Source organism: Vicugna pacos, chromosome 20 (genome assembly GCF_048564905.1).
Source record: "Vicugna pacos chromosome 20, VicPac4, whole genome shotgun sequence".
NCBI lineage: Eukaryota > Metazoa > Chordata > Mammalia > Artiodactyla > Camelidae > Vicugna > Vicugna pacos.
Genome location: NC_133006.1, coordinates 34,215,651 through 34,230,251, shown reverse-complemented (window position 1 = coordinate 34,230,251; position 14,601 = coordinate 34,215,651). Strand labels below are relative to the sequence as shown.

At 45.1% G+C, this 14,601-nt stretch overlaps 1 long non-coding RNA gene across 1 annotated transcript in view; it reads left to right on the top strand.

Moving 5' to 3' along the window:
• LOC140687628 (uncharacterized) overlaps positions 1 to 12,890 on the top strand; it is a 42,568-nt gene extending 29,678 nt beyond the window's left edge. The window contains exons 4-5 of the long non-coding RNA XR_012062026.1: positions 12,597 to 12,640; positions 12,777 to 12,890. This is a non-coding gene — a long non-coding RNA (uncharacterized lncRNA). The remainder of the gene's footprint in view (positions 1 to 12,596; positions 12,641 to 12,776) is intronic.
• Positions 12,891 to 14,601: the final 1,711 nt, after the last annotated feature.

The following is a 14,601-nucleotide window of genomic DNA, read 5'->3' as shown; positions in this document are numbered from 1 at the left end:
TCCTGAGCTCTGGGTGGCATAGAAACCTCATTTGCCTGACTACCTTTGGGTCTCATATTTTCATGGGGCTCCCATACATATGAAATTACATTCTTGTTCTCTCCTGTTAATCTGTCTTATGTCAATTTAATTATTAGACCAGCCACAGGACCTAGAAGGTGGAATACTTTATCACCCAGGTACAGATGAAACCATTTTTCATCAGGGAGTCTAGGGTGTGTCTCAAACCACATGGAGCATTAGAAAATACATGTGCCATTTCCAAGTTAGAATGTGATTGATTGTAGTATATCGGAGACAGAGTTTTCCCAACAGGATGGAAATGGGGAGAGGAGGAGCCCCCTGGAGGAAGGGGAAGGTGGTTTTGTGAAGCTCCCACAGGAAGGAATGCCAGCAACACTCTTGTTGATCAAGTCAGCCTGCTGTTCCAGGGAGAGCCCCAGTCCCTATGGGATGTTATTGGATCTGCGTAGAAAGATCCCTGGAGGGAAGAAGGGGGTTGGTGCTGTTCCCTCCAGGGGTCTGTATCTTCCTTCTCCCCTGTGCTCTCATTCCCTGTCTCCCAGAACTCCCCAGAACCAAGCCTTGGCCTCCTCCATGAACCTACTTATTCTGAAGATGAACAACCCTGGTTCTCCAGCCAGGATAAATTCCAGCTGAAATCTGCAAACCGCTGGAGGAGAAGAAAAATGATTTCCCTTCTACCCTTCTAGGTTCAGTGGCTGAGATCTCCGTGTAATAAAAGACAGGCAAGAGAACAACATAAACTTTAATAACATACTCACCTCCTGTACACACGGGAGAGACCCAGGAAAACCAAGTAACTCCCTGAAATGGCCCGAGTCACCACCTTAAATGCCATCTCCAGCTACAGACAAAAGATAGGGGGTGGGGAGGCCAGATATGGGAGGTTACCAGGAAAAGTACAGTCAGGTTGCTATGCAGATTTAAATCTGGCGCCTCCTTCACTGGTGAGAGTTTTTGGTGATTTAGAATCCTCTTTCTCTTCCTGGTACAGAAAGGAAAACACCCTTCAAGTAAAGATTTCCCTCATAAATGCAAATATAAATACAAATGTCTACTGTTTTTAGAGCTTCTCTTGTATCTTTTTTCTTAAAAATGATCAGCTCAAAATAATCCTCATGCCAAGGAAGCACATTTTGGGGTGGCATATTCTGCTCCCTTTTAATGCCATCTTTATTTTTGTATGTATTCAAGAAACTGAAAGGGGGCCAATGTGTCTGGAGTGTGGTACAAGAGGGGACTGCAGAATGAGATGAGAAAGGAGAGGTGAGCAGTTGGCACAGGGCAGATTATTTCCAGTAAAAGCGTAAGTTAGTGAAGGGACCCTTAGCTTGTGTTCCCTGAGAAAGCAGAGCCTGAAAAGAAAACTTCTGTGCAAGGAGTTTTCATGAAATGACCTCAGGAAAATGGCAAGATCCAGAGATTAAGACAAAAAAGTAGGAAAAACCAAAGTATCAGGTTGCCACTTACAACCCAAGCAGTGAGTCTTCATTCCCAGTCCTCCCGAGAAGCATAAAGCCAGCCTCCCAGAATGGTCGTCCTGATGGACTGGACGTGGGACTGTTCATCCTTTGCCTCTGGCTTCCTAGCGTCTACAAATGTGGAGGAATCCTCAGGCAGGAAACAAAGGTCCGCCTTACCCAGGTGAGCACAGCAGGAGCCACTAACCTAGGAACTGACTTGAAGCCCACCCGGGGCAGCCCAGACCAGGCACAGCTGAAATCCCAGGTGACTGAGAGGAGAGGACAAGAGGCATCTGATACCGAGTTTTAGGCTGAAAAATCATGAGGTCTAATTTCTGTTTTTCAAAACGGCCACTCTGATAGATTCTTGGAGAATAGATCTGAGGACAGTCAGGGTGGAGATGGAGACCAATGAAGAAGTTATTGAAGCGGTCCTGGTGAGATGGTGATGGTGTTGTCAAAAGCTGACTTGCCAACACAGTCTGTTGAAGAGACAAAGCTGAGTTTATTGCTTTCCAGGGTAAAGCGGAGGAGGATTTGGGCAGTGTCTTAGAAGGGAAAAGACAAGGTCGAATTTTTTGGTGAATCTGGAGTGTGGTTTAAGATAGGTCTTTCAGTGTGGAGGCACACGTAGGATCATGATAGAACAGTTTCAGATTGTTGAACCTAGCAAGTTGAGAATCTTAAGGCAAGGGGCTCAAAGAATTTGGGGGCATAACGTGTCTGTTGATGCTTTATAGTGAAAATTCAATGGATCTTCTAGGAACTTCCTGTAAGGAACAATCAAATTCTTTTGGAAGTATCTTCTGGAAGAGTAAAGCCACACTCAGGAAGGCAACAGAATAGTAAATTCATGTTAATGTGGACAATTCTGGGAGTGGAAGCTTCTTTCAGTTCTCTGAGTCCTGGCTGTGTGTCAGGAGTAGACAGCTTCTGTTTTCTGTGTCTTGTTCTAAAGTGGGAGCCCTGAGGATGGAGAGAAGTCAATGGATTCTCGACATATTTAAGAGGTACAAAATAAATGACCTTCCCATTGGACAAGATTGCGAGATGTGGAGAAGAAACAATACCACCTAGAAATCTCAATAAGACACTGAAATGTAGGTGCCAAGTTTGGGTTGGAGGCATTAATGTGGCTATCAGTATGTAATTATAACTTAGAGCTAAGAAAAAGTCGCCTGGTGAGAGCTTCCTTCTCCCAGATCTTGAATATCACTAGCAAGATGAAGGAAGAGGGTCTAAGGACTAAAATCCTGGGTATTTTAAGATTCAGCTACAAGGTGGTATATGTGTCAATTCAGAATGTATTTGATGACAGCGGGGAGGCCATAGCTCAGTGGTAGAGCGCATGCTTAGCATGCACAAGGTCCTGGGTTCAATTCCCCATACCTCCATTAAAAATAAATAAGCCTAATTACCTCCCCCTCAAAATGTAAGAAAGTAAAAAAGAATGTATTTGATGACAAATGACGGAAAACACTAGTTGAGTGTCATAGACGGGGTGTATTCTTGTCGCATACGTGAAGTCTGGAGCTGGGCAGCCCAAGGATGGTGCAGCTGATCATAATAACACTTTGGGGACCCAAGTTCTTTAATCTTCCTCTTCTACCTTTTTTTCCACATAGGTCTCTGTCCTCGAGCTTGTGGCTTCATGGTCACAAGATGGCAGTTGTCCCCTTAGGCGCACAACCACCATCCAGGCAGGAAGCAGGAGGGTCACAGGGCAGGTCAGCTCCTTTTTGTCAAGAAATGAAAGCTGTCCTAGAAGCCTTTGCTCTGCCAACTTCTTCATTGTCCAGAGCTATGACACACATCCTCCCAACTCCAAGTGTGTCCCGAAAAGGAAGTATTTTTAGCCGGGCACTGAACAGCACTGGGGTTTTATTCGTAAGGAAGGAGGAAGGAATGGGTATTACATACAGCTGCTGATATGCGCCACTGGCAAATAAAAACCCATGAAGGAGCCAGAGGGGCGGGTCTAGGGGTAAAAGGGAAACACTGAAGTGTGTGGTGTCCCCAAAACCAAGAGAGGACATCCTTTCAAGAGGGAGGGAGGGACCAACTGGGTCAAATATTCCTAAATCTGAAAAAAGTGGGGAGGAGGGCGAGTCCAGGGAATCTGGCAACATGGAGGTCATCGGGGACGGTGACAAGGGCAGGTTCTGTGACAAGGTGGGCGTGGAACCCCAGGAAGTAGGCTGAGAAGAGAATGATGGGTGATGAAGGGGAGACTAACTTTATTTTAGAAGTTTGGCATTGAAAAGGGTAGTTGGGAGAAGAATGAGGTGTGAAAAGGGAAGGATGTGTTAGGATGGAAAATATTGCCATCCATCTCACTAAACTGTCTTGAGGGGACAACACATATTAACTAGCTTTAATATCCATTTAAAAATATCAAGTCAAGGGCATCCTAAGCCATTTTCTTCCCAAAGCTATACAGTATGGTGCACAGAATAGGCTTTGGAGTCAGGAAGAGCAAGGTTTGAAACCTAATTCTGCCTGGCTGTGTGATCTTAAGCCAGTTGCTTAACCTCTCTGAATCTGTTTTCTCATAAGCGAAATAGGACCTTCATAGCTACCTCAAAAGCCATGAAAGAACAGATGTATGTAAAGTACCCATCACGGTATCGGGCACATAGTAAATCTTCACTAAGTGGTACCGACATTCTTCTGGCAGGCCGGACCTAGCGTTTATATATCAAGGGGCTAAATGAAGCTCCCACGAGACAGAGCTAACAAACGCCTCATAAGGTCGTGTAATTTACTTTGAGCCAAAGCACAGGAGGCCAACCAAGCCGCACAGAGCCACCCTACATAATGCGTACAACCCAACTTACTCCTTCATGTTTCCCGATTTGTATCGCGGCAGAAAATCGTGTACCTACTTGTCTCTCGGAGGCTCAAAGTATAGCCAGAGGGCTGAGCAGCAGCTGAGCATCTGCCTCCTCCTTGAAATTCGGGGTCAACAGGAGGACAGACCTGTAAGAATACTCACAAGGGGAGAGAATTCTTTGCAAGGCAGATGGAAGAACAAATATTAAGCAAGAAATGTGTGGCTGTGGGTGGAGGGAGAAGTATGTACCGTGAGAGAGTGCTCATCGTGAGAACTAACTTTGTATTATTATTAGTTGGTAATAATGATGGTGATGTTTACCTTTATTAGGGTTAGCTCTTGGTCTGAAGCTGAATGTGGTGGAAAGGGGTGGATCACAGTAGGCAATTTGGAAGGCATTCATTGAGTGAAATGAAGGACTCTAATTTCTCTCTCCTGCACACCACCCGGAATGACACTCCTGGCTCTGAGCTCTGAGAAAATAACTGAGTGTTGATAAAGATGCCCTTGGCTTCTGGGACTTCAGGAAGGAATCAGGGCCCACTGTGTTGTCTTACTATCTGCACAGCAGCACAAAGAGCCCAAACACTGGAGCCCAACAGTCTAGGTTCAAATTCTGGCTCCACCCCTTAGTAACCAAGTGACTTCAGGCAAGTTTTGTTTTTGTTTGTTTTGGGTTTTTTTTTTTTTTTGGCATCCCTGGGTGGGTTTGAACCACCCCAGGCAAGTTTCTTAACCTTTCTGAGCCTTAGTGTCTTTGACAGTAAATGGAGGTAAGAAAACCTACATCGCAGTTTCAGTGTGAAGGCTAGATGAAATACACAAAGGGCCGGGTTCAGAGCTCAGCACGTAGTCATAGTTGGTGCTCAGACATTTCTTGCCTTCTGAGCCCAGTGCATGTGACAACCTGTCCCCTCTCCTGACACATACAGCCCTAGGGATGGAAAACCCAGGAGCATAGCTTCTTGGCTTCTCTGGGAAGCAGATGCTTGAAATGGATTTTCACAGGAACACCTGTGAAAGAAAAGGGGCAGGGGCAGAACTGGGCTGGGGAAGTCTCAGGACCAGGATAAAGATGCGACCAAGCCTGTGCCAAGCCAGCCAAGGGAGCTGTGAAGCAAGGAACGCCCGTTAGAGGAGTCCCTCGTGGGGCAGAAACAGCCCAGACCGGGCTCCAACAGTGACCTTTGGCTGTCTAGAAAAGCCGGCCTCCAGCTGAGACAGGTCCTCAAGGAGACAGCTGGGGACAGTCAGCCCCGTGGCCCGTCCTTCCTTAAAGGTGCCTCTCTGGTCTGTCATGCCTCTCTAAACAACACTTATTTTTAACACACGCTTGAAAGTGCTTTTTAAAAACCACTAGGAAAAAGAAGATATTGGAGGATTTCCTAGTGTTCCTGGTGCTGGACCAGTGGTAGCAGCTGATGGAGAAGAGAGGTAGAAGGATGGAAAGGAAGGAGGGAAGGGGGAGAAGGGTAAGAAGAAAAGTGAGATAGGAGGGGCGGGGACAGGAGCAGGAACCTGACTCCCAGGCTTTCGAGGGTGGGCCTGTGCTGGGCTAAGGGGAGCAATGAGCCCTAAGAACTCGCATCATTCCCTCTCCCAGGAGTGGATGAGCTGTCACCGTGTCATCCTCACTCCTGCTAGGCTTGGCACCGGGAGAGGCAGGGGGACTCCTTGGCCAAGAAAGCTGTCCTACTGAGAAGGGATGAAAGCTGCCAAGACACAGCTGGGAGAAATCCACACATCCTTTACCCTCGAACGGTATTTGAGCCCCCAGTAAGGAAACCGTGTCACTGCTAACAACAGTAGTACAAACCTATGCTGACCGGGTGTGAACTAAGTACTACGCCGAGCACTTCCTTTCTACAATGACTGTTCCTTGACGGTAACGTTACTGGCCCCATTTGAGAGAGGAGGAAACTGAGATTTTTCTCATTGTTTAGTGTCACTAAAGGTAAAGAGTTTGCCCAAGACTATGCAATCAAGCAAAGGCATAGTCTTCAGTTGAACCCAGGTGCTCTGATTCCCAGAAGCCTGCCCTCTTAATCCCAGATCTTCCCCATGTGGCAGACGGTCCCTCTGTTAGTAATAATAGGTCTGCCTCTTACTGAGGTCCAGTGTGACACGTGAACTCTCCAGAGTTCACTCAGCTGAAGTTCTGTGGCAAAGGAAAGAGAACAGGCCTAAAAGCCAAAAGCCCCGCATCACGGAATAGTGTTCTGAGCAGGTTCCAGTAAATCTTGTCCACCTCGTTTCTCCGCGCCCGCCCATCTTTGAATTGACAAGATACATGAAAATGATCTCCAAGATTCCTTCCAGCTATGTAGTCCTGGGAGTTATTCACTATCAAGGGTGAATAACCCCCAAATAATTCCAGGCTAAGTCAGCACTAAGTATATAGCCCAAGGCACTTGGACAGGTTTTGTTTTGGGGTGTTTTTTTCCCTAAGGAGGAAAAAGGGCAAAAAAGATCACTGCAGACTGTTACATCAGTGCAGGTTGTTCATGGAGAGTCAGAAAAGGGGGAGTTTATTTTCTCATGAGTTTGACAAAGAACTTTCCCGGGCCAGAGGCCCATGTGACTGTCTCCTTTGCTGGAACCAGACCTCCCTCCCTTAGGAGAACACACTCATTTCCCCCTTCGTAAAGGGGAAAGCGTCACACGCCCAAACCTGAAATCCTTCCAGTTTAGATGTGCTCTGTGCCTATGGAGGCTTTTACTCCCTCTTTCATGAAATGAATCATGAGTAATAATAGCCAGAGGGTGAGGAATTACAGTCATGCCTTATTACTGAAGACGCGTCTTCACCCTAGCCGATGACGAAGCATTTCATCACCTGGAAGAGAGCCTCAGCCCCAGAATTTCACTCTTGCTTCCCCAGGGAAGGGCTATTCCAAGATGCTTGGAAGGGCAGAGGGGCCCAGCCTGGTTAGTCAACTGTGTCAGCCCATCCACCTCCTACTTAACTCATGATTCAGCTCTTGGCCCCCCCCAAAACCGTCCTTTCTTTTTTTAATTTCTCTTTTTTTGTTTTGAGAGAGAGAGAGAGAAAATCCAAAAGTTAGTACTGACCTAGGAAAATGAATCAAATTTTCTCAGAACAGATGAAAATCAGAATGGGTGAAATAATAATTTTCAACTAAGTTACTTCCCCTTCTGGGCATTTGCCCAATCAAATAATCAGTAAAAGCCACTTATAGAGAGAGGTAAATGCAGGAGAGAGGCTGAGTGGCTGCTGCTTTTCAGCCTGGCTGAAGTTCCGTCTTGATTAATTCTTGTGTAATAAACCAGTCTCGAATTGAAACACTTGAGGGTGGTGAGGGAGAGTTCACACACATGGGACACAGGAAAATAAAATACATGAAAGGGGGAAAAAAGGATTGAATCAGCATTACTCACATATTATCTCTCTAGCCGCATCTCATCCTTTTGGTTTGAGAACTAATGTTTTTGTCACCACAAGTACAAATGAGGCTTATTCATTCAAAAGAGTCAGGTTTAGCCTGACCTCTTTACTAACTGGAAGCAGTGGATTGTTAAATCTAATAAGCATATGCACATTTGTTCTAGGAACAAATAGCTTTGGGGTGCAATGCAAGATGACCTGCAATGAAAATAAAAATATTAAGTACTTAACATTTTACCATTAAGAGTAGTCCATTGTCAAGTCGTGTGGGATTTGATGTCTTATAATTTGATCCAGCTTCAATTACGTTCTGTTGTTGCTTTCAGCACCCACTCCGCCACCTTCACCACCCACCCCCAGTGCCCAGCCCCCCCTCAACAGGTCCTCATATTGCCCTTAAATGACTCTGAACCCACACACAGAAAAAGGAAGCCTGTTTGAGCTTCAAGTTATTGCCCCTTCCTCTCTTTAATTACTGTATATCCAAATGGTAAGTGATTTCATTTGCATTTGAAGGGACAATTCAAAGAATTGGGGATGGGAAGGGGAAATTCTTAAAATCTTTCCCTAAATATTCTGACAATATACACCCAAAGGAAGGGGCAGTCTCCAAGGTTAGCAAGTGTAATGATAGACAAAATAAAATATAAAGGACCACAAAAAACCCTCCAAAATACCTTATTCCGTAATCAGCAGCATATTACATAAAAAGCAGGCTATCCCAAATCTTGTTTTTTTTTTTCTTTCTCCCCCTTTGCCTCTTTTGTTAGGCTTTCTCCCTTTGGCCCATAGGTAGAGACTCTGGGACTTCTTTCAGAAAACAATGGTTATTATCTAAATTCTAAACTATTCCTTTCATCCTAAACCCTCCCAAAGACAAACAAGTCACCTCCCTCCCTGCCCCACCCTGGAGCACTTTATTTTAGTCATGCCATATATTTAATTCTCCCTAGATCTGTTTCCAAGGCTGAAAAGGAGTGTCCTCTGAAACGTCTCTACTGTTGATGGGTGTCACTTCTGTCCTTGTTTTAAGAAATTGTTTATTGAAGTGTAGGTGATTTACAATGTTAGTTTCAGGTGTACAGCAAAGTGATTCAGTTATACATACACATACACATATATTTTTCCTTTTCAGATTCTTTGTCCTTGTTTTTTTTCCTGCACCCTTAAGGTGAAAGGGTAAAGAAGGAAGTCAAACTTGAGAAAGGTTAAACAAAGGCAGAATACTGTGGGTCCTCACTGACAGGAACCCGGGTGGCAATAGAGGTAATTTGCCTTATTTCTCTGTCCAACTCACCTCCAGAGGTGGTTCAAATCAAAGGTGATCCATTGAACCAAAGAGCTCAGCTCTGAAGTCTGGATTGGCGTCTTGGATCTCTTATTTTTCTCATTTATTGGTCAATTTAAAACTTTTAAATCAGCCTAGGCACCTACAATCTGCAAGGCCCTTAATCAAGGCGGTGGGTTTACAGCAGTTCACATGACGAAGAATCAACACTTGTGGAACTTCCATTCCGCTAAAGGAGACCAAGATTCATCAAATAATTGAAAAACATCAACACTGATTCTTGTGTATAAGAATTGGAATATAGGTCAAACACAGAGACAGCCTTGCCTAGAAAGATACATTTATGCTAAGACCGATAGAAAGGTCTCAGATGGGGAGGAATCAGAAGAACTGTTCCCAGGAAGGGCAAGTGGCAATGCAGGAGCCTGGCTCAGCGCTGGCTGAAAGGAGAGTCTGGTGACGGGAGCTTATTAGCAAGGGAGAAGGTGGTAGGAGATAAAGTTACAGTTTAAATCTGCTGGAGAACAAAAAGTCAGCTGGGTAAATTTTAAAGACCTTATTGGCTTTATTTAGCAATTTGGTAATCAGGCAGCATCCAGTCTGATAGAATGGAGCTCCAAAGACTTGTGCAATCCGAGACAGGGTTCTACAGACCAAAATGAGCAGAAACAAGGCATTTGCTGATTGGTTAAAGCAAAGTTACTCTCCTTATATGGAGCGAAGAGAAGGCTTGAGCTCGTGAGGTTAACTGACGCTGAGCAGACAAACACTGATTGGCTGACCCAGGCCTTCCTTTTCTGGGAAAGCCAAGGGTAGAAAGTAGTTAAGTTTTGGTTTGCTGACCTGGGTCTTGGCATGAGCAGCTCCATCTTGGGCCCAATCTGATTGCTTTAACAAACACTATGGGAAGGCATGGGAGATTTTTACTCAGAGGAAGAACATTAGGGACTTACATTTTTAAAGGACCCCTTGAACCATCAGTTGAAGAATAGACTAAAGGTTAGAGTACCAGCCAGGAAACCAATAATCTGAGTAAACGGAAGATTAACTGGGATCATAGCAATAGGCGTTGAAAGAGGTGGGCAAATTCTGATTCAACTGGATGATTGTCACAGAGACCATAGGAAACAGCAGGCTAGTTAGTCATCAGCAGAATTGATCCTACTCACTTGTTTCACCAACCAGCTGTATGGCCCTGGAAGCCTGTACAACCTCTGCTTCCAAACCTGTAACAGAGAACTACACCACCACCACCTTTCTATTCATCTCACAGAACCGGGGTGAAAATCAAATGGATAACAAGCATGACATCCCCTCTAAGAAAGTAAAAACAAACCAAAAAAATTTTTTAAATAAAAATAATTTTTTAAAAAAGTAAGAACATTTCTAAAAACAAGGCATTTTTTCCCTCTTACCTAGCATGGACAAACACTGGCGTTGTTTAGGGAATTTTTAACATTGGAGTTGAAGAAGAGGTGCACACGTAGACTGTCATAAACTGGCTCACTAAATTTTCAAAAGTTAAAACTAACCTTTAATCTCTGACAATTCATCACTTCAAGGTTTCGTCCTATCCCAGGACATCATCGTGAGTACCAGGCACTGTCCCTTTGAAGATAGCTGAGACAGAGAGGAGAAATTCAAGATTCAGCAGATCCAAAACAAAGTTTTCAGGAAATAATATCTGCTGGGGATGACCAGGAATGGTACAAAGGAAGGGCAACACGATCAAGTCTAAAAAGAACAGTCCATAGTTTTAGTCCCTTATTCTGTTGGCCTTTCATTCATTCATTTGTCAAACACTGAATAGCACCTGCTGTGCGGGTAGTGTGTGAGGAATAAGGGATACACTTATAAAAAAGGCAGAAAGTCCCCACCTTCATGGTATATACTTCACTAAAAGTATAAAGGTAGATTGTACAACACAGGGACTATAACCAATATTTTATAAAAACTATAAATGGAATATAACCTTTAAAACTGTGAATCATTTTGTTGTACATCTGAAAGTTACATGGTATTTTACATCAAATATACCCCCATTAAAAAAAAAAGTATAATAGTGGAGACAAGTAAGTACCCAGGGCAGTATAATAGTGGTACAGTAAAATAAATACAGGGTCAACAGAAGGCCTGACAAGGCCTCCAACCTAGTCTCATGGAATTAGAGATTTCCTGGAAGGAGTGATGTTTCCTGGAAGAAGGAAGCTGATGGGTGACCAGGTAGGATTAAGAGGGATGAGAGAGATGTGATATAAGTGTGCAAAGGCCCAGAGTAGAATCCTAGGTGGAGTGGTGAGAGATGGGGCTGAACATGTAGGGGCTAGGTCAGCACCATTTTAAAGAAAGTTGACTTTAAGTGTAGGACAGGTCTTAGCCATGCATTGCTATGTAACAAACCCACCCCGAGATAACAAAGCTTGGTGGCTTAAAATAACAGCAACCATTCATCTATTCGTACTTCTGCAATTTGGGCTCTTCTTTGCTCCAAGTGGTGCTGTCCTGGCTGGGGTGGTTAGACTGGGATTGGAGAATCTGACATCGCTTGGGTTCAAACATTCACGTGGCCTCACTTACTTCACTGGTGCTGCAACATATGGGGGCTGGGTGGTCCTCTGTCTCTTCACGTGGCCTGTTATCATCTGGTAATCCAGCCCAAGTTTCTTTTCGTGGCAGTTGACTCCCAAGCGAGGAAAAACAGAAGTGAAGCTCTTAACCCTGAGGGTTAAAAGTCCCAAAATATCATTTCCACCACTAACAACATTCTGTTGGTAAAAGCAAATCATAAGGCCCAGATTCAAGAGGAAGAGAAATAGATTCCACCTCTTCGTGGGAAGAGCACACACATGGGGCTGGGAGTGACTGTTGGCAGCCACCTTCGCAGACATCCACCACAAGACAGAACCAGATGTGAATTGTGGGGAGGACAGTCTCTCTTCACTGCAGGGAGTGGATTGTAGCTGGGCAGGGTGTGGGAAGTAAGGCCGGTCTGTAGGGAATTACAGTGGAACAGGCCGGAGTTGAAGGTCTAGGCTAGTGGTGAGGACAGAAGAGAAGTGGATGGGTTTAAAGGATGCTTTACAGGAGAAAGAGTCAGGTGACTGATTGGCTGTTAGGGCCAGGAGAAGGATGGGGAGAGAAGAGTCAAGAATGTCACCAGCATTCCTCCTTGATTTCAGAGCGGCTGCTGCTAGTTCCATGAGATCCCAACTCAAGGAAGCTATTCTTATTCCTAAATGAATTATGTCTTTCACCAATGCTCTGTCCTGCTAAGGAAGCCATTCAAGTAGGGTTAGCTTGACTTCAGGGAATCCAAGTTAAACACGTTGCGCTTAAAGAGCCCAGTCAGGGACACTGCGTATGTGTGAGTGTCAAAAATGCAGCATGTCTGGTGGCTTGAAAGAGAGTGAGTGTGTTGGAAGGCGGAGTGGTCAGCCGGCCCCACCCCAACCCACTTCTCCTTTAGCCCCTGTGGAGAGAAGCCAGAGTGAGGCTATTCTGTCCCTCCTTGACCCCACACTGTGGGACTTTCTCCACTTCAGCAATCAGGAGACTCAGGCTGACCTATTTTCTCTCCGACAGGTAGCCGGGGCCACCAGCTGGAGCAGGACTCTAACATACCTGAGGTAACTGAGTGTCTGGGAGGCTGCAGAAGCCATGGCTCCTGTCCCCAGCGAGCAAGACCCTGTTGAGAAAGCTTTTGCTCTAGGAAGCTGAGCTCGGATGGTCCGAGATGACAGACCTATGATTCTTGTTCAACAGGTCCATCGGGAAGCCCTGATTCTTGGAGTAAGGACTCCTGAGAAAAACAAAAGTCTAGCCAAGCAGGTGAGGTTCCCAAGCCTCCCTTCACCTGAGGCCAGGGATGACAAGGACAAAAATGCAGGGGGAACAGCCTCTCCCGTTGCACCTCCTCACCTTGGCACCTGGCACTTAGAATCTGGAACAGCTCCATTGTCTATTGATTCCTTAAGCTCTTGGGCCATTTTAGGTTGCATGAATTGATGTACTTCAATCTTGTACAAGATACAAAACTGGGCTCTTTTTTTTTTTCCATCTAAGCACTGAAACTAAGTTTTAAGAGAAGAAGAAACAGCTACAGAAACCAAACAAAGCAGCTCAAGAGAGCAAACAACGCATCCAAAACTGAAATCACCGTCTTTCCCCCACCCCCAGTTTCCCCTCCAAAAACCGGTTTCCCCTCTGAACTTCCCTATTTCTGTCAACAGTAACAGCATTTTCTGAGCTGCCAAAGCTCAAAAAACTACGTATTTTAAATGATGACCCTTCCCTGCCCCTTGTCCCCCATAACCACTGGCACCATGTCTTGCTAGTTCTTCCACTCAAAAGCTTTGTGAGTTCCCACAATCCTCGTCTCCCCCCAGGGTCTGGCCTTTCACTCTTCCGTCCTCTGAGTGCCCTGCTGGCGCCTCCCCTCCTTTCAGACTCCCATCAGAGGATTTCCATCAGACTGCTATCCTGGCCATGCCCCACTCCCTCACACCTTCTGCTTCTCTCCCATATCCTTTCATGACCTCATGCCTGCCATCTCTCCGAGATTCCCCTCTGGTCACCTAGTCTTGTCTACCTTTGCCCAAAGCCAACCAATCTGCTTGATTCTCACACTGCCCCCTGCTCTCTCTTGCTTTGGTGCCTCTGCACCTGCTGTTCCTCTGCCCACTTCTGCATCTGGCTAACTCCATTTAGTCCTTCTGGTGTCCCTTCCTCTGAGAAGCCTTCCCTGATAGCCCAGGCTAGAAATTCCCCACTCTTCTACAGTAGAGTTTAAGACACTATGTTAGGATATTCTGTCTCCCATCGCTAGACCATGAGCTCCTCCAGAGAAGAGCTGCTCTCTTCCATCTCTGCCCTCAGAACAAGATAAAACAAAACAAAGCACACACTTTGGGGAGAAATTCTTAGTGAAGCTGGCTTCCTGGCACTACTTACTCTTGGTTCTCTCCTGAGACCCTCTCCCCACTTCATAAGCACCTGTGTAGCAGGGCTGTTACCCTGACGCTTCTTGAATATGTACATATCTTGCTCCAGGCCACCCAGTTCCCCTTTGTTCCAGTCCTCCTCCCCCTTCCCCCGTTGTTCTGGGCCAGCCTAAACCTCTTAGTCTGTTTTGAAATCTCTGCTCAAGCTCCACCCCTTCTAGGATGCCTTCTCCACCCACTGGATCTCTCTCTCTTATCGGAATCCTATGGCATTTGTTAATCTAATCTGAATCTTTATTTGTACTTACCCATATGCCACCTTGTGCTGCTATTAATTTTTCTTGAGGATATATTTTTGTTCTAACTAGATTCTAGGGCAAGGGTCATTTCTTACACAGCTTTTTACTCCCTTCAGTATCAATTATCAGGCACATTATAGGCTCTTATAGTTAACAACTCATGGGAAAATATAAAATCATAGAAATATACAATCCAGCAAGAGCTATATTAAAATTTTTATCTTTAGCATACTGTCAAGAGTTGGAAAGGAAGTAGAAAAGAGGGTCCTGTCTTCATGAAGGAAGCTAAGACAATAACAAATAAATACTTAAGACAAGTGATTTTTTAAAAACTGCAGTTGTAAAGAA